Raw genomic sequence first — 23,813 nt, forward strand, 5'->3', positions numbered from 1 at the left:
CGGCACAAGGGTTTAACCCACTGTGCCACCGGGGGCTCTTTGATACCCTCAACAAATAAAATGTGGGGATGGGGATTTCCTATTTAAGCATTCTGGACAGACTTAAATTAGGACTTTATTTCCTTCCACGTTCTGATTTGTTTCCTTTTTGCGTGTTGTATAATAATTAAGAAGTCACCAAGAAATTAAGTACATGCAATTTTGTCCTTTTGGTCTGGCATGAAAAGAGTGATTCCAGATGAGGCTTTTACTGTGTAACCACCCTGCCCCATTTGTGAAATTTTGTGGTTGGTCCACAGATGTCATTTTATGTCCTACCATTTCTTTTGCCTATTTTTTTTTACAACAGAAAGTCCACTGAAGGAGGGAATGAGAGATTCTTTGCACAGTTGATCTTTATTGGTATGTTCTTGTGTATAAGTGACTTTAAGTCACTTGTTGGCTTATGGTAATTCTATGAAATCCAGTGAGTTTTCTTAGGCAAGGAGTACTCAGAGGTGGTTTTGTCAGTCAGTCCTTTCCTCTGAAATACTGCCTACAGCATGGCTAAAAAATAACATTTCCTTGTGGAATTGGGTCTTTCTCCTACCTTTCCTCTCCTGACATCTTGTGTGTTTATTACATGGCAATTGAGTTTGTGGATTCATTTAAAGGAACAACGGGAATAGGGATGAAAAGTTCCAGTTGAACACATAGCTGAATCAATAGTCTTTCATCTAATTGAAATCTAATAAAAATCAATCTCTTCTCTCTTTCATTTTAAGAATTAAATTGTCACATTGCCACATCCTGCTGTTCCTTGATTACAATTGTTGTGTCAGTGTCTTAGATGAAATAAGGTTGCAATATATAGTTGGCTTTCCACATTTGGGGATTTAAATGTTGGGGATTTGATTAATGTGTTATCTCTAGGAGTATCTAGGTTCTCCAGTGCAAATCTATGGCCCACTTCCATTGGAGTGCTTTGTGTGTTCCTGCATGTCAGGGGGTTGGACCGGATGACCCTTGTGGTCTCTTCCAATTTCATGATTCTATAATTTTAAGACTATAAGATTCTAAGTTGACTATAGAGTCACACTGGAGGATCTAGAGATGCCTAGAGAGGTGATTTACACATAGCAAGCCACTTGTTTCCCCTTTTCTGAACTGCTGTGCTCTTAATGATTAGGCAAGTTCCTAGTCCAGTGTGTCATCTGTGATGATAGCTAAATTCCTGCATTGGAAACAAAAACCTATTGTTTTTCAATTGCTCCTATTGTTTTTCAATTGCTTTCTTCTCTTCCTCTTCAATTTGTTCAGCCAAAGTTTCCCAAAGCTGAAATGGCTCCACCCTCTTTCTACCTCCCATGAGGTTATTCTGTTTGCCACGGCATTGTCCCCATGAAGTAGAAAATACTTTAACTTGCCCAACGCTTCCAATGAACTCCATAGTTGAATGGATGAACCCAGTGCTCTTGTCTAGTAATCATCACTGATTGGATATTGATTATCTGGTTTTGTGGCTCATGTGATGGACAGTTCTGAGCTCACTCTCATTAATTATCTTCCACCTGATATATCCAGAAAGCTGTGAAAATCAATCTACAGGAAGTTAATATCCCGGTAGAGTTGTAAGTTTACAAAAACACATAGATATTGCATTTGTATGTACACATATTTGCCATATTGGGATGAGTGCAAAGAAAAGATGTGAAATGTGATAGCTGCAGATCGGAACATTACATTGAATTGAATGTTCCTGTTAATGTTTAAATGGGGAAAATAAGTCAGTACAGGTCACCACTTAGGGCCATTTGTTTCCTATGGTAACTCTAACAACATCTCCACCTATCGTGTTTGCATGCACACAGAATAATCACTGTTAGGGCAGAAGAATTACACAGAACATTGAGAGTGGGGAGAAGCTGAGCAAAAAAACAAATAAACAACGTGAAAATGGAAAAGGCTTTTTGTGGCACTGATGTCAAAAGAGGGACATATTTGGGAAGGAAAAAGAGATGGTCATTTTAATGCTTTGCAGCACAGTGTAAGTAGAAATTCAGGGACAAAAGTGGAAGCTGCGAGAGTGCGAGGAGATGCATATGTGAATAAAGAGGGAGAGGGGGGACTAGGGAAAGAAGCTGGAGACAGAAGAAGAAACAGGACTGGTCAGATGAGTGAACATCATGATAAAATAGGGTTGTTGTATGTCTTTCGGGCTGTGTGGCCATGTTCCAGAAGTATTCTCTCCTGACTTTTCGCCCACATCTATGGCAGGCATCCTCAGAGGTTGTGAGGTATGGATAAACTAAGTAAGGAAAGGAAAGAATATATATCTGTGTAAAGTCCAGGGTGTGGCAAGAGTCCTTTGTCACTGGGAAGCCAGCATTAATGTTTCAGTTAATCACCCTAATTAGCATGGGAAATATATCCACCTTCATATTCTGTTCTCAGCTGATTCCAGAAGCCAGCTTCCCATAACTATGGCTGTCAGGGGTTACAATATATAGCTCTTCTCAAGCTTTGATGTTTTGAAACAGCAGACATAATCATATACTGTGTAGTATTTCAGAATTAAGAACAATCTTTTGAATTAGGGAATACAATAGGACGCTAGTATACATGGAGGATATGTTTCCAGACTTCATGCAGATATGTGAAAATGCTGATAATTGTGAACACTGCTGAAATGAAGGACTTCTGTCCAAAGAATACCATGGAGTCATATTGGAGGCCCTAGAAAATGCCCAGGGAGGGCATATTTTATCACACATGAGTAAATGAAACTGCAAATACTGGTTCCATGGATTCAGAAGTTGTACATCCTAACCACTGCCCCTCCCAAGTCTTCTGTTTGGAAAATTCAGAAAGGGATATCATTTTATTTGTCTCTCTGTTAACTCATTCTTATTTGTGCATAGTAGAGTTTGGCTGGTGTGTGTAAGAAATACATATGTCGACCTCGGTGATGGTCGCCAGTCAGGTTATGGCTGGTTAGAGTAGCCACACCCCCAGAGAACTTCAGTGTCCATGGCGGAGAAGGCAATCCTGTAGGTGACCTGGTCTCAAACCATGTAGGGCTTTAAAGGTCATAAGCAACACTTTGTACTTTGCCCAGAAACTAATTGGCAACTGGTGGAGTGACTTTAATATGTCTGTAATAAGCTCAATCCTAGATTTTTTAATGAATCTGGCTGCTATGTTTTGAACTAATTGGAGTTTCTAAACTTGGTACAGAGGTAGCCCAACCTTGAGGTTACCAGTGTGTGCACTACTATCTTCAGGTCCTCTAAATCTAGGAAGGGGCACAGCTGGCATATCAGCCAATGTTGGTAATAACCACTCCTGACTGTCGCATCTACCTGAGTTGACATTTGAAGAGACAGGTCCAGAAGTACTCCGAAGCTGTGAACAAAGATTTTCAGGGGAGTTTAACCCCATCCAGAACTGGCTGACACATCTCCATCCCGAGATTAGGACCCATAATGGCAAACAGCTCTGTTTTGTCTGGATTCAGTTTCAATTTGTTTTTCTTCATCCAGCCCATTTCCTCCTCCAGGTATTCATTCAGAGAATACATGCTATTCTTAGCTGAGGCTGTTTTTGAAGGCATGGAGAAATATATTTGGGTGTGATCAGAATGCTGATGACACCTGCTCTATGCCTCTGGATGATCTCTCCCACCAGTTTCACGTAAATGTTAAAAACCACTGGTGACAGAATGGCCCTTTGTGGGATGCCATATAACAGCTCCTTTTTTGAGGAGCAGCCATCCCCAAGCACCACCATCTGGAACCTGCCTGAAAGGTACGACTGGAACCACTGCAACACAGTGCCTTCAGTTCCCAAATCCCCAGGTGCTCCAGAAGGATTACTGTGGTCGATGGTGTCAAAGGCTGCTGAGAGATCTAGAAACATCAACATGGACACACATACCCTGTCAGTGTTAATATGGAGATCATCAGCTAAGGTGACCATAACAGTATCAACTCTATATCCTGCTCAGAAGTCAGTTTGAAATGGGTCAAGGAAGTGTATGTCATCCAAGACTGCCTGGAGTTGGAGGGCAATAAAAGTCTGTTTTCCTCCAGCCTTCTTTCACCAATGCTGATGCTGCTAAAAATCTTCTAGCTAGACAGAGTATGAGAGAGAAAGAGAAGGCTGGGTGGCTATAAAAAGAATGCAAAAAGGAGCCTTACTGTCAGCAGGCTTTACCAATGACTTGAAGGTTGGGTTGCTGACCTGAAGGCTGCCAGGTTCAAATCCCACCCGGGGAGAGTGCGGATGAGCTCCTTCTATCAGCTCCAGTTCCATGCAGGGACATGAGAGAAGCCTCCCACAAGGATGGTAAAAACATTAAAAAAACAAACAAAAAAACAACATCCAGGTGTCCCCTGGGCAATGTCCTTGCAGACGGCCAATTCTCTCACTCCAGAAGCGACTCAAGTTGCTCCTGACATGGAAAAAAATCAATTACACCTGTATTTCAAGTAACAACTGCAGCAAGCATACTGCTATAGGCATCATGCAAATGTTTTTACCTTTTTTCTTTTGTGGCTACTACTAACTACGCTATGTATGATTTTTTACTGGGGAAGTAGTCCTCCTCTACCTTTGAGTATGGCCCCAATTCTAACCTTCGCCAGCACATAGATACATTTTGGAAAAGAAAAGGAAAAATCCAGCTATGGATTTCATGCTTGGTATATAATTTTGCTTCAAACAGGGACTGCAGGTGGATGAGTCCATTTCCTTTATCTTCATGCTCATCTTGTGTTCCTTTTTAAAGATATGTGTGTGTGTGTGTTTGTGTGTATATATACACACACACACACAAATAAGGAGGGGGAGGAGGAGATGGAGGAAGCAATGGCAGCAGCTGCCAGGGGAAAGAGGCTATTTTGACTTGTCATTCCAGCTGCAATTGAAAACCCGATTGCTTGGGGCACATCTCATTTCAAGGAGTAACTAGGTGCACTCATGCAGATAGTCTTCAAATTATGAATCTCAAAATACAGCAGCTACCTTCTCCCCCCAATGGTTTTTAGTGTAAGGGAAGAAAAACATAAATAGCTTGTGCTACCTGTTCTTGGTGCATCTTTGTACTGTCTGACGTGGAGCTTGTACTGTTCCCTCAGTCCTGAGAGGTAACTTCCAAATGGGTAAGGCAACAGCCCCCAGCATCTCTGGACAGAATATCCACAGTGTTGTCTCTGGATGGGAGGTATTGGACTCATCTATGAAATCAAAATGCTTAGGATATACTTGGTCTCCTTTGCTTTTTAATGTGCTATTTACAAAATTTCCACTGGGTTATGTAAATCACAACCAGCCACTTACAGACATGGTAAGTTCTTGCATAGAAGCATGGTTTGTTTATCTCTTTGAAACAAAAGTTGTGCTCAAACCCAGGGAACTGGAACTTCTGCAAATGTCTTCCAGTTCCTCTGGTTTTCTCAGTTCAAGTGCTGCATCCTGCACAGAGGCAACATCTCCTGTGGGGATGTGAGTTTCATGCACTGGCAGGTCAGGCCTTGCACATATGGTGAATGTATGGTCATAGATATTTTGGGTTCTTTGACCTGCAAGACTGAAGTATGCATGGTTGGTCAGATTGACTAGAATGGTTTTTCTGCTTTGAGCTCTATAATGTATTGTTAGCTCAGCATCCTTCAGAATATACAACCACATTTTCAAATCACCAGGGTATTCCTCTTCAGTACCTTGACTTATTCTGAAAAATCTTACATCCTCTGCAAACACTTTTGGGGTCCAGATAGCTTTGTCAAAGGAGTGATTCTTGGTGTTTCCTTCCCAATAATCAAAGCCTAGAACAATGTGTGAGAATTTTCTATCCCTGCCTTTTGTCTCCAAAGTATGATTAAAGGTAAAGGTTTCCCCTGATGTTAAGTCCAGTCATGTCTGACTCTGGGGGTTGGTGCTCATCTCCATTTCTAAGCCAAAGAGCTGGGATTGTCCGTAGACACCTCCAAGGTCATGTGGCCGGCATGACTGCATGGAGCACCATTACCTTCCCGCCAGAGCGATACCTATTGATCTACTCACATTTGCATGTTTTTGAACTGCTAGATTGGCAGTAGCTGGAGCAACAGTGGGCGCTCACTCTGCTCCCGGGATTTGAACCTGGTACAAGTTCAGCAGCTCAGTGCTTTAATGCACTGTGCCACCAGGGGCATGATTGTGCAGCCTAAAGGCATGATTTCCATTTTAATTGTGTATGGTTTCAGCAGGGAGTTTTCCACAGTCCCTCCATCATTGGGACATTCCCTTGCGTTTTGCCTCTTTGGTTCTATCATTGCTTCCCTCTTTGAATAAGAAGCTGGTTTTCCGACACTGCTTGGTCAAATGAAGTTAGAGGTGATATGCCTGTTGGCTATAGAAATGGCACTCCCTCGTTTTTCTTTAGTGTCCCTCCTTCTTCTCTTTCCATCAAGTAAATCAATCCATTGAATCGAAGGGTGCATCTAGAATTAATGCAGTGTGACACTATTTTAATTGCCATGTCTGAATACTATGGAAACCTGAGTGTTTTAGTTTGATGCGTCACCAGCACTACTTGGCAAAGAAGACAAAAGATATTGTAAAGCTATAACTCCTAGAATTGAGTCTTGGCAGTTCAAAGTAGTGTCAAATTGCATTAATTCTACAGTATAGATAGGCTGCTATAGAAAAGTTAAAGAGTAAAAAGAACACCAGGGAGGGAAGGCAAGAGAGAGAAAGACAGAGAGAGAGAGAGAGAGAGAGAGAGAGAGAGAGAGAGAGAGAGAGAGAGAGAGAGAGAATGCGGCATACGACCGGTCTTCAAATCAGTCCAGGCAGTGATTAGCAAGGAGATAATTTAACATGACTTTATACTCATGTCTTCCACCTGCAAAGGAAAAAAATCACATCTTGTCTTAATAACATCCTTCAATTTATAGCTCTCTCCAGAGAGCTATAAATTGTTTTACACAGTTATGATGTGCAAAGACATCTTAATAACAACAGGCATGGTGTTTCTCCCTCATACCCCTGTACATTTGTATCTGTGCAACTGTTCATATAAAGTCACCCAATGCACACACCCAGAGCCACTTGGAGCTGTGATGAATGCTCCCTCCTCTGCACAGAAGGTAAACTATTTTCCCTTTACAATTAGAACATCCCATCCTATCCATCTATGATTCATTGTCCAGATGCATTCTTTTCTTGTCTTGCCTTATTAGTACAATTCAAGTTTAGATTCACCATGTCTCTCCACCAGTCCCTTCTTTAGCATGCCCTTTTCTATTCAAACCATCCACCACAGTTATATCAGGAAGTTGAGGCAGCCAGACAGACATCTGCACTGTTTCAGGTTCTTCTGCAAATGTGATATGCAAATAAGGACAGGATCAGCATTAAAAATTATCCCGACAGATTACAATGCCATGGCAAAATGAACAAAATGAAATTCAACAGGGAGAAATGTGAGGTACTAAAGCAGAAAAAAAGGAAATGCACAAATATAATATGGGTGACACCTGGCTTGACAACAGTACACATGCAAGGAATATAGGAGTCTTAGAGTAGACTACAAGTTGAACATGAGTTGGCAGTAAGATGTAGCTCGTTGTTGACCTAAGCAACCCGAAATATAGTTGCATCTATCAAGTAGGAAATTTAGGTACCACTGTGTGGGGAGGCTAATTTAACTAAATTTACAACACCATAAGACTGCCACCAGTGTGCAGAAAGGAATGAGGAATAAGGAAGTCAGCTTCACAGTGGATGATGAAACAGCTGCTCCCCCTGTGGCCGGAAGCGAGCATCCCCTCAGGAAGCTGGAAGCCGAAGAAGGATAAATTGCCTCTGTCTCTATGTTCATATGGCATTGAATGTTTGCCTTGTATGTGTACAATGTGATCTGCCCTGAGTCCCCTTCAGGGTGAGAAGGGCGGAATATAAATACTATAAATAAATAAATAAATAAATAAATAAATAAATAAATAAATGGAATAAAAAGACAATGCTATTCTAAGCTGTATCAATAAGAGTATAGTATCTAGATTGAGGGAAATACTACTACTGTACTAGTTTATTCCGATTTGCTCAGACCTCACTTGAAGTACTGTATCCAGTTCTAGGCAGCACAATTCAAGACAAACTGAGACATGTCCGGAGGAAGGCAGCCAAACTGTTAAAAAAGTCTTGCAACTATGCCCTATAAGGAGCAGCATAGGGTATGTTTAGCCTGTAGAAGAGAAGATGGAGAGAAGACATGAGATTCACATTTAAATACTAGAAAGCATGTCAAATGGAAGACAGGGCAAGCTTGTTTTCTAGTGCTGCTTGAGAGACTAGGATGAGGAGCAAGTGATTCAAACTGCAGAAAAAGAGATTCCACCTAAACATTAGAAATAACTTACGTACTGATGGTAACAGCTGTTCAGCAGTGGAATATGCTGCCTTGAAGGGGAGTGGAGTTTCCTTTTTTGGAGGTTTTTGAAGAGAAGTTGGATGGCAATCTGTCGGGGGTGTTTGATTGTGTATTCCTGCGTCACAGGGGACGGGACTGGATGCTCCTTGCGGTCTCTTTCAACTCTAGGATTCAATTATTTTAGAATTTAGTTTGTAAAACCAAGTAACCAACCAAGTGAGGAAAGGAGAGAAAGAAACATTTATTTATGGGACAGCATCCAAAATCAGTATCTCTTGGTGGTTACCGACAAGGAATCTAAGGGAGCTGTAGGATTGTTGTGTTTTGTCAAATGCCATGAGATATTTACATTGTTCAAGGCATAGATACTGTTCCTAAAATCAGTTAGACCAGTGGTTCTCAACCTGGAGTCCCCAGATGTTTTTGGCCTTCAACTCCCAGAAATCCGAATAGCTGGTAAACTGGCTGGGATTTCTGGGAGTTGTAGGCCAAAAACATCTGGGTGCCCCAGGTTGAGAACCACTGTTTTAGACACTACTCACAGTTTGAATGTAACCTCTAACTATCACTCTCATGCCTTCTGGGAGTTATTGACTTCTGATTTCAATTAGTTGAACTATGGCAGGAATGTATCCCACCTCTTAGCAGGAATGACCTGAGTCTTCACTTTGTGAGATAAACAAATAAATGATACAATGCTGGTGGAAAGCCATGAGGTCAGAGTCAATCCACGTAAATTTGACCAGCTGCATTCTTGGTCAGCTACATTCTTGGCCTCTAAGGACTGGGTTAGAGGACTAGGGCTGTATTTTTATTCGGCAAGTGCCCCCCGCTTTTTATTTCTACTGTAGCTTGGTGGAGTGGTGGCAGCAAGGCAACAACAACATCTAGACTTATAGAATCTAGAATATATACATAGTGGAGTGTAGAGACAGGAATGCATCCACTGAACTTGTTCCCTTCACCTTGTTAAATGATACTATGTGTTCTGAGTATCTAGATTAGTGGTTCTCATCCTGTGGGTCCCCAGATGTTTTGGCCTTCAACTCCCAGAAATCCTAACAGCTGGTAAACTGGCTGGGGTTTCTGAGAGTTGTAGGCCAAAACACTTGGGGATCCACAGGTTGAGAACCTTTGATCTAGATGCATCCCAATAGGCATAGGCTCCACCAAATTTCTACTTTTCCAAAGATGGTGGCTGCAGATGGTACAGATCAAACCCATGTGAAGTCTACATCCATGGGAGTGGATCTAGGATCTGCACATAGGGTCCTAAGCATCTGGGAAGTTGGAATGCATGAGGATTTGGCATATCAAGGAGACAGAGCACCCAGGAGCAATCCTGCCTCCCCATACAGGCCTCATGTAAATGTCTGAGCATTAATTTTTTTACAGAGTGATAGAAAGCCAGATTATCTTAGTAATGTGATATGCATTACAACTCTGGAGACAAAGGTTTGATTCCCCTCTTAGAAACTCACTGGGTGACCTTTGATGGTTCCCCTCTCATGCCCAGAAAATAATAAATAATAATAATAATAATAATAATAATAATAATAATAATAATAATAATAATAATAATAATAGTGTGGGACTTCCGAATCCAGACTGACAAAGTTCTGGAACACAACACACAAGACATCACAGTTGTGGAAAAGAAAAAGGTTTGGATTATTGATGTTGCCATCCCAGGTGACAGTCGCATTGACGAAAAACAACAGGAAAAACTCAGCCGCTATCAGGACCTCAAGATTGAACTTCAAAGACTCTGGCAGAAACCAGTGCAGGTGGTCCCGGTGGTGATGGGCACATTGGGTGCCGTGCCAAAAGATCTCAGCCGGCATTTGGAAACAATAGACATTGACAAAATTACGATCTGCCAGCTGCAAAAGGCCACCCTGCTGGGATCTGCGCGCATCATCCGAAAATACATCACACAGTCCTAGACACTTGGGAAGTGTTTGACTTGTGATTTTGTGATATGAAATCCAGCATATCTATCTTGTTTGCTGTGTCATAATAAAATAATAATTTATTTATTTCATGTCAAAAGCATTGTACATTTCAAATAATGGAAATAAAAATAAAATTTTAAAAAAAGAAATAAAAAAGAAATCACAAGCAACTAAATAGTTTTGGACCAAAAGCGGGCAACAGCAACCGCATTGTCTGTAGCTTTAAACAACTCCTCCTCCGTACATGGGGCAGGGCATTGTGGGCAAGCATACATATGCTGAGTTGTTTGTTCAGCTCCACAGTCACACAAGGTGGAGGATTCCTCCAGGTAGTGCCACCTTGCCAAGTTGTCTTTGGATCTGCCCACTCCACTTCTGAGTCTGTTCAGGGACTTCCAAGTTGCCCATTCTTGGTTTGCCCCTGGAGGAAGACCCTCTTGGGGGGCCATCCAGTTAGAATTGCCAGGTTTAGCTGCCCAGAGAGACACCCTTGCTGCTGCTGGAGGAACATCAAGAGGAGTGGTGGTTCTCATGAAGCCCTTCCTTGATTTGAGTCTGGTGGGAGGAGGGTGATAGCCATGCAGTGGGTGGCTTTCACAATGTTCGACCTTTTTTCTCTCATCGTTAGCAGCAACTTCCCGTCGCACGTCAGGAGGGGCAATGCCAGCTAACTTGTAGAGTTTATCAACAGGTGTAGGTTTAAGGCATCCCGTGATGATTCTGCATGTTTCATTCAGTGCTATGTCCACCTGCTTTGCATGGGCAGACTTGTGCCAAACAGGACAGGCATACTCTGCAGTTGAGAAAGACAAGGCCAGGGCTGATGTTCTTATTACTTGTGGGTCTGCACCCCATGCGCTGCCAGTCAGTTTCCGCAGGATGTTATTGCGTGCAGCTACTTTGTGCTTGGTGTTCATGCAGTGTTTCCTATATGTTAGTATTCGATCTAAGGTGACACCAAGGTATTTAGGATGGAAACAGTGTTCGAGCTCTTGGCCTTCCCAAGTAACTTTCAGTTTCCTGTTGGCTTCGCGGTTACGTAGGTGGAAAGCACACACTTGTGTCTTGGAAGGGTTAGGCTTCAGGTGGTTCTCTTTGTAGTAGCTGGAGAGATCTTTCAAGGCATTGGTGAGTTGCTTTTCAACTGTTTCAAAATCTTTTGCTTGTGTTGTAAGGCCAAGGTCATCAGCATATATAAAGCTCTTTGTGAGTGGTGGTAGTGGCTGATCGTTCGTGAAGATGTTGAATAAGGTCGGTGCAAGAACGCTGCCTTGGGGTAAACCATTCTTTTGCCTCCTCCATCTGCTTTTCTGGCCCTGAAACTCCACATAGAAGCTGCGGTTTTCTAAGAGGGTCTGGACAGTTTTTGTGAAGTCAAAGTCCCAGGTGATATGGTAGACTTTATGCAGCATTTTTCTATGTTGCACCGTGTCATAGGCTGCCATAAGGTCCACAAAAACTGTTCCCGTAATGCAGCCTTTCTCATAGCCTTCCTCGATATGTTCAGTCAGATGAAGAATTTGACCTGTACAGTTTTTCCCTGGTCTGAAAACTGCTTGTTGTGCAATAAGCTTGGGTTCGATAACAGGTCCTAGTCGATTTAATAGCATCCTCTCATAGACTTTATATAGATGACATAAGAGGGAGATTGGTCGATAGTTCCTGGCATTGGAGGCATCTTTACCAGGTTTTAAGATGGCAATTATCTTAGTTTTCCTCCATGCTTTGGGAATCTGTGTGTGTGCCAGGCATTGATTGTAGAATTTCAGAAGCCAGTTTTCAGCTTTGGGGCCCAAGTGTTTGATTTGCTCCATCATCAGGTCATCTAGGCCAGGTGCTTTACCAGTCTTACATCGCTTGATGGCTTCCCTGAGTTCTTTCAGGTTTAGAGGAGAAGACAACTGGTGGGTTTCAAGTTCTGGCACCCTGTTGATTTTCATCTTTATTCTGCTGCGGTTGGTTTTCCCATTCTGAATTAGCTGGTGAGCTATCTGATCTGGTGTCACGTTCGCGTGTCCAGGGTTGACCAGAGGGTCACTATCCAGGCGTCTCAGCAATTGCCAGGCTTTTCGGCTACTCTTGGACATGTCCAGGTTCTCAAGCAGCTCTATCCAACGGTCTTTCTTAGCATTAGCTAAGGCTGTAGATAGTTTTTGGCCTGCTGCTATAGTCCCATCACTGTATGGGTTCTCTTGAAATAATCTGAGATATTCTTGTAGCTGATTTAGTGATTCTTCGTTTAGGCCTGGTAGGTAGCTTGTGCGATAGCCTCTAGGGATTGAGAGCCTCGAGGATCTTTTCACAGCTTCTACAAACAGGTCATAGTTTTCTATAGAAGGTTCTATATGAGAAATAGCAGCTTCCAAGGTCTCTGTAAACTTTGTCCAGTTAGCTTTATTGAAGTTATATCTTCTGCTGAATCGGACACTTTTCGGTCTTACAGCTGCATATGCTACGCAGCATATTGGTCTGTGTTGTGTGTTAGGTATTGGGTTTAATACCCTTTTGGTGCATTGGTGGCTTATGCTTTCCTTTACAAAAATCAGATCAGGGTTATAACCACGCTTCCATCGGCCGCTATTAAATGATGGTGGTAATTTACTGTCATGAAGGAGGCTCATTCTACTGTTGTCGGCCCACGTTAGAACTGCTTCGCCATTTCTATCATCTTCGTCATAGCCCCAGACACAGCTATGGCTATTGAAATCTCCCACAACAAAATGGGCTTCATGATTGTGGCAGCTGGTTGGGGGTGTAAAATAGAAATCAGCCCCAGGTGGTTTATAGAGTGATGATACGGTGCAACTATCAAGTTCCACAGATAAGATTTCGATGTTGTTCACTTCTGTGAGGGAAGTTGCAGAGATTGCTACACCAGATCGTACAAAAATGGCACTGCCATATTGTCTGTGAGGTCGTTCCACTGCCAGTTGCATTCCAAGAATTTTTGGTCTTCTCATTGTGATGTCTCTGTGTGTTTCCTGTATACATAGGATGTCACACGAAATGTCCTCAGATATTTTGGCTAATAGTTCTTCCTTAGCAAGTGACAAACCTTCTATATTAATAGACATAATCGTTAGCAATGGTCTTGATAAAGACCTTTGGTATTCATCCATTCATCCAATGCTTTTGGGTTTGGAAAGATCGGCCGCTTACAAGAAACGTTGCCCAGGGGACGCCCGACTGAATTCACTCAATCTTCGGGGAGGCTCTTTCCGTGTCCCCAAAATAATAATAATAATAATACAGTAGAGTCTCACTTATCCAACATTCTCTTATCCAACATTCTGGATTATCCAACGCAGTCTGCCTTTTAGTAGTCAATATTTTTGTAGTCAATCTTTTCAATACATTGTGATGTTTTGGTGCTAAATTCGTAAATACAGTAATTACTACATAACATTGCTGTGTATTGAACTGCTTTTTCTGTCAAATTTGTTGTAAAACATGATGTTTTGGTGCTTAATTTGTAAAATCATAATGTAATTTGATGTTTAAAAGGCTTTTCCTTAATCCCTCCTTATAATCCAACATATTCGCTTATCCAACATTCTGCTGGCCCGTTTATGTTGGATAAGTGAGACTCTACTGTAATAATAATAATAATAATAATAATAATAATAATAATAATAATAATAATATAGTAACTCATCACTTGGGAAGTGTTCAACTTGTGATTTTGTGATATGAAATACAGCATATATATCTCGTTTGCTGTGTCATACTATGTCTTTGTGTATATAAAATAATATAGTAACTCTATTTTTGTACTCCGTCTCCATATGGCACAATGTGCCTAAAACACACATAAAATAAACACACAGTACAATACAAAATAAAATCACTAGTATATAAAACAACAATTTGAACTCAAACAGCGTCAATAACCTATCGTAAAAACATGGCCAACCATAAACAAGTAGAAAGGAAAGGGATAGCATCCTCATAAGCTGGAAATGATTGTGAAGACACACAATAACAATAACCATGGAATCAGCACACATAAAAATAAAAAGGCACATCCAAGTTATGGGTGTGAAGGTGCAACATTTGCCATTGTATAACTGAACCCATGAAAACATGCTTGAAGGGGTATCTTGTTTAAAGGGGCTAAATTCAGATCAAGGTCAAAAAGGTTCACATAGCTCCAGATGATGTAAGCTTTTAGCCACTTACGGCTATTGCAGGAAGTGCTGAAAAATTATTTAACATATGATGCATTCATATTTCTACAGTAAAACCATATAGGAAGAACAACTCAGCAGATCTTTATCTCAGTGGTGAGGTGTGTGTGTGGTTGGGTAGCTCTTTCAGTGTGTTTATCTGCATTCGGCAAGCAAGTCTGTTATGAGTCTCTATTAGAAAAATAGAATGTAATGAAAGGCAAAATCTTTGGCTCTGGAAAATGCTTTAATATTAGAATGACTGAGAAGTTCTCTATTCTATAAAAATATAGAAAGTAAGGCAGGAAGAGGTCTTGTAGCATCTTTCAGAATGACTTGTTTATTTTAGTAGGAGTTTGTAGGAAGCTCCACTTTCTTTTATGCATCTGTGGAGGTGGGTTTTAACTCATGAAATGTTGTTAAAATAAATGAATCAATTCATCTTAAAGGTGCTACAAAAACTCCTTCATCTTCCCCTCCTTTATTTTTATACTAATACAAACCAATGCAGCTAGCCCTGGAAAATTTATCTGTGTGATGCTGAGATGTTTAAGGTGTCTAAAGGTAAAGGTAAAGGTTTTCCCCTGACATTAAGTCTAGTCGTGTCCGACTCTGGGGGTTGATGCTCATCTCCATTTCTAAGCTGAAGAGCTGGTGTTGTCCGTAGACACCTCCAAGTTCATGTGGCCAGTATGACTGCATGGAGCGCTGTTATCTTCCCGCCAGAACAATATCTATTGATCTACTCACATTTGCATGTTTTCGAACTGCTAGGTTGGCAGAAGCTGGGATTAACAGTGGGAGCTCACCCCGCTACTCAGATTTGAACCACCAACCTTTTGGTCAGCAAGTTCAGCAGCTCAGCAGTTTAACCCACTGCGCCACTGGGGGCTCCAACTCACTACTTAACAACTCGTTAAGGTACCTATAAAGGAAGAATTGAAGAACTGCTTGTTACTTGGGTGTGTGACAGGCAACACTTGCTGAAAATCCCCTTTGTAAACAGAAATAATACAGATTAAGTATCCCTTATCTGACAAGTTCTGTATTAAGGGACCACAAGTATTTTGGATTTTTTTGGACATACATAATGGAGAGGAGATCAAAGTCTGAATGAAAAATTCATGTATGTTTCATGTGTCACTTATACATGAAGGTAACTTTATACATTATATTTTCAACACTTTTGTGCATGAAACAATGTTTAGAAAGCAAAGGTGTCATATCAGCTGGACAATTTTGGATTTTGGAGTATTTTGGATTTCAGAATTCTAGATAATGGATACTCAACCTGTATTTATCTGTAATTTGCTCAGCAGCACATTAAATACAGTTATAACTGTTGTGTGGAGACATCTTCATGAATATTTGAAATGAACCATGAACATGGGGGATCTGTTGCCTGGATGATCACAGATTGCCTATTCCTTGACATTGATCACTTCAGATCCCTCTCAACATTCTTTAAACATGAATCATCCCCATCATATCCAAGTATAATTAAACTTCCATCACATGACGTGGAATCCTGATGTCTACTATAAAAGGGCAACCCCACTGGTCACCCAGGGATTTACATTTGAGTAACTATATGTGAAACACTCTGGTTTAACAATACATTTGCATCAACTAGCTTTGCCACTTTAAACTGCACTTCATTTTAACTTCTCCTTTCTTGTCACCTTGCTGCGCACTGATTTTTGCATTTCCTCAAGATAAAACTATAAAGATCAGAAGAGTATGATGCTGAAAAATGGGACACAACAAACAGCAGGTAAATCTGTGTGGGTGCAGGTGCTCTAGTCTGCTGCTGAAATAAGATTGTGGAATTAAGATTACTGTTTTGAATATGTTTAAAGGTACTGGAGAGGGCAGTCAGCATGGTTAGTGGTTTGAATATAATGCAATTTCAGTGTAGACCCATGTAATCCAGTTCAATGCAATTAAACTGCATTCTGAAATTGCATTATTTGGCAGTGTAGATCCAGCCTAAGGAAGACAATGGAAATTTAATGGGAACTATACTGTCTTCTACACCAACAAATAATCCAGATTATCAAAGGAGATAACCTACATTATCTGCTTTGAGCTCGATTATATGAGTGTACACTGCCATATAATCCAGTTCAAAGCAGATAATCTGAATTTTATATAGCAGTGTAGAAGGGGCCTCAGTGTAAGAGGATGAAACTAGTCTGTCCTTCCTCGTACTGCCCAAATCTTGCTAAGAAAACCCTGTGATAGGGTGCCTTTCTACACAGCCATATCATCCAAGATATCAAGGCAGAAAATCCCACAATATTTGTTTTGAACTGGGTTATCTGAATCCACACTGCTATATATTCTAATTCAAAGCAGATAATGTGGGATTTTATCCAGCTGTGTGGAAGGGGCCAGGGTCAACTTAAGCCAGAACTGCCATGAAAGCACATGACAGGAACAAAGTAGTGAAAGCTGGTGTTTAAATTTATTTCCAAAGGCATTACTTGTGGGTAAGCACTTCAGATGGGGTTTCCATGGCAAGAATAGTTCAAACAGGATTTGCATCCTCTGAGACAGAGTGTGTGTGATTTGCCCAAGGTCATCCAATGGGTTTTCATGGCTGTGTGGTGATTTGAACCCTTGTCATCTTTAGAGTAGTAGTCCAACATTCAAACCACTACAACACAATGTTGGAAACACTTTGCAACACTGACTTTTCCAATGTACAAATGAAGAAATCAGTCCAGAACAAATGACATGTAATTTCCTTAACTGTTTTCTGGAATTTATCTTGAGGAGAATAGATGGCACAGATAACTTATTTTTAAAAAATGTTTTTCTTTTTGTTTTCTTTTCTTGACAGCAAGAAGCCAGCCAGTCATCTTCCAAATACCTCTTTCCTTTTTTAAAATCTTGTGAAATTACACACCCACGCAAAAGGAAATTATGCTTTCTTGTAAACATCGCTCTGTTTTCCTAGTTATTTATCACCATGGAGACTAAAGAGAAGCCTCTAAGATAGCTGTGCAATTGCATACAATATAATAAAATCAAGTTCATCTTTCAAATTCATCTTTTTTCCACATACACATACACACACCCAAAATAGGAAGGACACGAAAATATCTGAAGATTTAGCATGGGGGGTGGGGAGTAAGTATTAGGTCTAAATTTGTTCTCAGCCATTAAGCTTAGTAAGTGGCTTTGGGAGGAAATTCCTCTTACTTTCAGTCTGAATGAGTGATGAGATTTGTTTGAGTCTCCAGATATCGGACTGGAACTCCCGACATGCTTCAAAACATACTGGGAACTGCACTACAATAACATCCCATCCATCTATGATTCATTGTCCAGATGCACTCTTTTCTTGTCTTGCCTTATTAGTGCAATTCAAGGTTAGATTCACCATGTATCTCCACCAGTCAGTGCTCTCTGGAAGTAGGTGAACTACAACTCCCCCAAATCAAGGTGAATTTCCTCCAAAGCCTTCCAGTAATTTTTTTTTGTTGGTCATGGGGGTACTGTGTGCTAAGTTAGATCCAGGTCCATTGTTGGTAGAGTTCAGAGTGTTATTTTATTTCAGGTGAATTATAAATCCCAGTACCTACAACTCCCAAATGTCAAGGTCATGCCAAGCCCCACCAGTATTCAAAATTGGATATATTGGGTATGCGTGTCAAGTTTGGTCCAGATTCATCGTTGTTTGGGTTCACAGTGCTCTCTAGATGTAGGTGAACTACAGCTCTTATAAATCAAGGTCAATTGTCCTCAGATCTCTTGAGTATTTTTCGTTGGTCATGGGGGTTCAGTGTGCCAAGTTTTGTCCAGGTCCATTGTTGATGAGGGTCACAGTGCTCTGTCCTGATGCAGCGTGAACTACAACTTCCATGATGTTGAGCCAGTCTCCCAAATCTCACCAGCATGTTCAGTTGCTGATCAATTCTGTGCGCCATAGAAAAGAGTAGGAAAGGGCTATAGGAGAGGCAGTGGGTGGGATCATGCAAATTTTACACTAATTGAGAAAGTAAGAAACACTGAGAGATCTGTGGTGGAAGAAATATAAAATCTAGGATGAAATTGTCCTCATATGAAAGCATTCACTTGGGGGGTGGGCAGTATTGTGCTTTTGAAGGACATTGGCACAGGGGTTGGAGGCTCCTGTACATATTCACAGCGCTCTCTATAACCTGCAATGTTATTGAAGGGAGGGCCTTTGGTGGCTCCTCACTGGTGGGGGTAATAGTTGTTTGTGGAAGTGGGAACCCAGCCATGTACATATATACATACTTTAACTGTTATTATGGAATATAGATAGATAGAATTTTTTTTCGTGTCAGGAGCGACTTGAGAAATTGCAAGTCACTTCTGGTGTAAGAGAATTGGCCTTCTGCAAGGATGTTGCCCAGCCCCCCCCCCCCGATGTTTGATGTTTTACCATCCTGTGGGAGGCTTTTCTCATGTCCCCACATGGGGAGCTAGAGCTGACAGATGGGAGCTCATCCCACTAGCTGATTTTGAACTGCCAACCTTTTGGTCAGCAGTCCTGCTGGCACAAGGGTTTAACCCATTGCACCACCAGGGGCGCCGTAGATAGAAAATAGAAGATACAGTATATAGATTTTGTTGTTAACTGCCATCACATTACCTCTGATTTATGGTGAGTAGTTCTGATCTCAATAGTTCTGCTTGGGTTTTGTAGAGTCAGGACTGTGGCTTTCCTGTTGAGACTCTCCACCTGGAAAGCAGTCTTCCTCTTTTCCCTCTGCCTTTCCAAAATGATTGCCTTCTGTAATGAATTATTCCTTCTTAATGTGATCAAAGTATGACAGTTTCTGTTTAGTCATCTTGGCTTCTAGGGAGAGCTCAGGCCTGATTTGCTCTAGGACCTTTTTATTTATCTTTTGAGAAGTCCACGCTGTCCACAGGACCACATTACAAATGAGTTGGTTTTCTTCCTATCAGCTTTCTTCACTGTCCACAACCATAAAGAGAAATTAGAAATGTGATGAAATTGACAACCCTGACTTTGGTATTTAATGATATATTTTTACAGTTCAGGATCTTATATCTTCCTACATAGTTGCCTTTGGAAGCTCAAGTCTCCTTTTAATTTCTTGACTGCAGTCTTCAGTTTGATTAATGACCGAACCAAGGTATGGACAATCTTTAATTATTTAAGTAGCTTCCTTTTCTACTTTAAAGTTGTGCAGATCATCTCTGGTCATGATTTCTGTTTCTTAATGTTCAGATAAAACCCAGCCTTTGCACTTACTTTAACTTTCTTCAACAGCCGCTCCATGCTTTAGCTATTTAATGCTATCCGCTGCATAACTGAAACTGTTGATGTTCCTTTTTCACACCTATAAATCATATCCAGCTTTACATATGATACATTCGGGTCACATTACATGTTAAAGGGACGGGGTGATAAAATGTAGCCATACAAGAAGGAGGCCTGACAGTTGCAGGTGGACTTGGTGATGGGAGAAAACCGATTTGTTTATTGATTTGTTTTATTTGCATCCTGCCATAACAGGCATGGGCAAATGTCAGCACTCCAGGTGTTTTGGACTTCAACTCCCACAATTCCTAACAGCCTACCAGCTGGGCTGTGTGGCCATGTTCTAGAAGCATTCTCTTCTGACGTTTCACCCACATCTATGGCAGGCATTCTCAGAGGTTGTGAGGTCTGTTGAAAACTACAAAGTGGGGTTTATATATCTGTGGAAAGTCCAGGGTGGGAGAAAAAACTCATGTCTGCTTGAGGCAAGTGTGAATGTTGCAACTGATCACCTTGTTTCACATTGAAAAACCTTGCAGCTTCAAAGTCTGGCTGATTCCTGCCTGGGGGAATCCTTTGCTGTGCTTCTTTTTTTACTTGGGTGACGGTTGGAGTTGTTATGTCGGTATCTATCTGTGTGTGTAGGTTTTCTGTAAACAGTGTAGCCCAATTGTTGATTGGGTTTGGGGATGACCAGGACATTTAGAAATGGAAGTTTTCCTCCATTTTCTTTTTCCATGATGAATTGGATGTTTGGGTGGGTGTTGTTGAGGTGGTCCAGGAACTTGTTTAGTTTTTCTTATCCATGGCTTCAAATGGTGAAGGTATCATCCACAAATCTGAACCATATAGTGGGCTTTTTTGGTGTTAGAGCAGGTACGGGGGCTGGATGCGGCCCCTTGGGCTCTTTTCTAAGGCCCTCCTCTCTCTCACCATCCTATCCTATCCTATCCTATCCTATCCTATCCTATCCTATCCTATCCTTCCTTTCTTCCTTCCTTCCTTCCTTCCTTCCTTCCTCCTCACTTTCTTACCTCCCTTTCTCCCCCTCTCCTTCCTTCCCTGTTTCCTCCTTCCCTCTCCCCCTTTCTCCTTCCTTCCTTACATCCTTCGCTTTTGTCTTTCCTTCCTTCTCCCTTCCCTTCCTCCATTCCCTTCCACCCTACCTTCATTCCATCTCTCTTTTCCTCCCTTTCTCCCTTCTTTTCTTCTTTTTCCTTTCTCCTTTCCTCCTGGGGAAAGTTTAGCTGTGAGAAGAGACGGTTGAGAGGGAACATCAGGAAGTTCTTCCTCATGTTCAGTGGAATCTCCTTTTCTGTAGTTTAAAGTCATTGTTCTGGAGACTAGGATGTGGAACAATGGCTTTAAACTACAGGAAAGGAGATTCCACCTTAACATCAGGAAGAATTTCCTCACTGTAAGAGCTGTTCAGCAGTGGAACTCTCTGCCCCGGACTGTGGTGGAGGCTCCTTCTTTGGAGGCTTTTAATCAGAGGCTGAAGGACCATCTGTCGGGGGTGCTTTGAATGCGATTTTCCTATTTCTTGGCAGTGGGTTGGACTGGATGGCCCATGAGGTCTCTTCCAACTCTATTATTCTATGATTCTAACATGAGAACCATCTTTCTAGATTTAAAAGGGTGTCCCATTGAGGAAGCAAGGAAAACTGACTTTTTGCAGCTCTGCAGACCATGGCACACGGGAGCAATGGGTTCACATGCAGGGAAAGAGATTCCACTGAAAAGATTAGAACTTCCTGAGAGTAGGAGCTGTTGGAGAATGGCATAGGCTGCCTCAGAGTGTGGTGGAATCTCCTTCTCTGGAGGCCTTTCCTCAGTGGCTGTCTATTGTGAGTGCTTTAATTGTGCTTTTTTGCAGGGCAGGGGGTTGGACTGGATGGCCCTTGGGGGTCTCTTCCAGCTGTAGTCCGCGAGAAGGCCTTACATTTATTATTCACATCATGATCTGATCACCATGCTCAATATATCCCATATGCATGGGGGTACTGGGATAACGATACAACAAGTTTGCTAGGGTCCTGAGTCTGGGTGAGATACTCTCTCACCCAGACTCAGCCCCCCCCCCCAAATCCCAGCCCCTCCCGAATCAAAATACTGGGTACGGGCCTGACGGGGTATAATAGATATACTTTCTCTCTCCCGTCCACCATCTTATCCTGACCAAGACCAGAGTCTTTTCTTCTGTTTCTGCTTTCTAAAGAGAAGAGGAAGGGAAGGGAGACTTGGGGAGAACCCCCTCCCTCCTGGCCCACCCACTCCGGCTGCCATGTGGCCCCCAAGTTAGAAAGAGTGCCCATGCTTGTGTTAGAGGCTGTTAGGAATGGTGGAAGTCCAAAACACCTGGAGGGCTGACGTTTGCCCATGGCTATTGTCTAGGAACCCCGGTGGCGAAGTGTGTTAAAGCACTGAGCTGCTGAACTTGCAGACCGAAAGGTCCCAGGTTCAAATCCTGGGAGCGGAGTGAGCGCCCGCTGTTGCTCCAGCTTCTGCCAATCTAGCAGTTTGAAAGCATGCCAATGTGAGTAGATCAATAGGTACCGCTCCAGCGGGAAGGTAAGGGCGCTCCATGCAGTCATGGCGGCCACATGACCTTGGAGGTCATTCAAACAGGCCTTTTTCCATCTACGACAAGCGAGGCAACTGGCACCCTATCTATCTGATGAGGTGCTGGCAACAGTCATCCATGCCACGGTCACGTCTAGGCTGGACTATTGCAACGCCCTGTATGTTGGCCTTCCGATGTCCACGACCCAAAAGCTCCGTATTGTTCAGAATGCGGCAGCCAGGCTATTCACAAGAACACCCATGAAATGCCCTATAACACCAGTGCTGCAGCATCTGCATTGGCTTCCAACTGATTACCGTGGTCTATATAAGATGCTAGTTCTGACCTTTAAAACTCTTTACGGCCAGGGCCAATCGTACCTTAGGGACTGTCTCTCCTTCTCCCATCATCGGAGGTCGCAACGACCATCCCAACGAGACTTACTTTATGTACCGGGTCCTAGAGAAGTGCACTTGGAAAGGACCAGGTGCAGAGCTTTTTCTATTTCTGCCCCTGCCTTATGGAATGCCTTGCTGCCCTATATGAGAGCCATGTGTGAGTTAGGGCCTTTTACCCTAGCACTCAAGACCTGGCTCTTTACTAGAGCTTTTAATCTATGTTAATTTTATTAATATTTTTATGTATGTATCTTTATCCTTTACAATTTTATCTTGTAAATCGCCTAGAGCATCGTGGATGGAGGGCGATTAATAAGTAATTAAATGATGATGATGATGAGGTGTCTACGGACAACGCCGGCTCTTCGGCTTAGAAATGGAGATGAGCACCAACCCCCAGAGTCGGACATGACTGGACTTAACGTCAGGGAAACCTTTACCTTTTTTATTGTCTAGGAACTCTAGGAGGCCAACAGCAGACACGGCTGTTTGGTTTGGCGGGTTCCCTTTCGGCTTCTTCCCCCGCCTTTCCTTCTGGGTCGGTGTCAAGGTGCCCTGCTTATCCTGCCAGGTGCCCTTTCGGCTTTGCTTTGAGGTTTGCCGAAGAGAGACAGCGCCGGGGCCAGTTTCCCTGAACTTTTTCCTAGGACTGGCTCTGTTTCTGGGATCCACAGGTGTCCGAGTCCGAAAGCGGGTCTCTACGGCGTGGTGCATCTCCGCTCCGTCGAGTCACACAGGAAAAGCCACCAAGTCGGAGAGTTTGGGACGGCAGCGGCCACTCCTTTTTCTCCCCTCCGCGGAGGGCCCTCTTGGGGGCTTGGTCCTCGACGCCTCCTTCGGCGGATCCCTTGGCACTGAGCGGCCCCGGGGCAGCCCCACGCCTCCCGAAGGGCAGAGTGAGGAGGAGGAGGGCGAGCCAGCTGGGTCAGCCTCTTTCTTCCACACTCAACAAGCCACTCTCTCCAGGGCTGGCTTGGGAGGCGGGGAATGCCTTAAAGAGTCGCCCGTCTCCTCCTCCAAAGTCCGAGCCTCCCCGGTGGCCCCGTTTCTCCGCTGCAACCACGCCGGGA

At 42.5% G+C, this 23,813-nt stretch overlaps 1 long non-coding RNA gene across 1 annotated transcript; it reads right to left on the reverse strand.

Annotated features, from left to right (window-relative positions):
- Position 1: 1 nt before the first annotated feature.
- LOC134295297 (uncharacterized) lies at positions 2-23,670 on the reverse strand. The gene is made up of 3 exons (XR_010001824.1): positions 23,184-23,670; positions 8,392-8,562; positions 2-8,212 (listed from the first exon to the last, which is right to left on the reverse strand). It is a non-coding gene; the product is annotated as an uncharacterized LOC134295297 (long non-coding RNA).
- Between the last annotated feature and the right edge of the window lie 143 nt (positions 23,671-23,813).

This window comes from Anolis carolinensis, chromosome 1 (genome assembly GCF_035594765.1).
Source record: "Anolis carolinensis isolate JA03-04 chromosome 1, rAnoCar3.1.pri, whole genome shotgun sequence".
In the NCBI taxonomy this organism is placed as follows: Eukaryota; Metazoa; Chordata; class Lepidosauria; order Squamata; family Dactyloidae; genus Anolis; species Anolis carolinensis.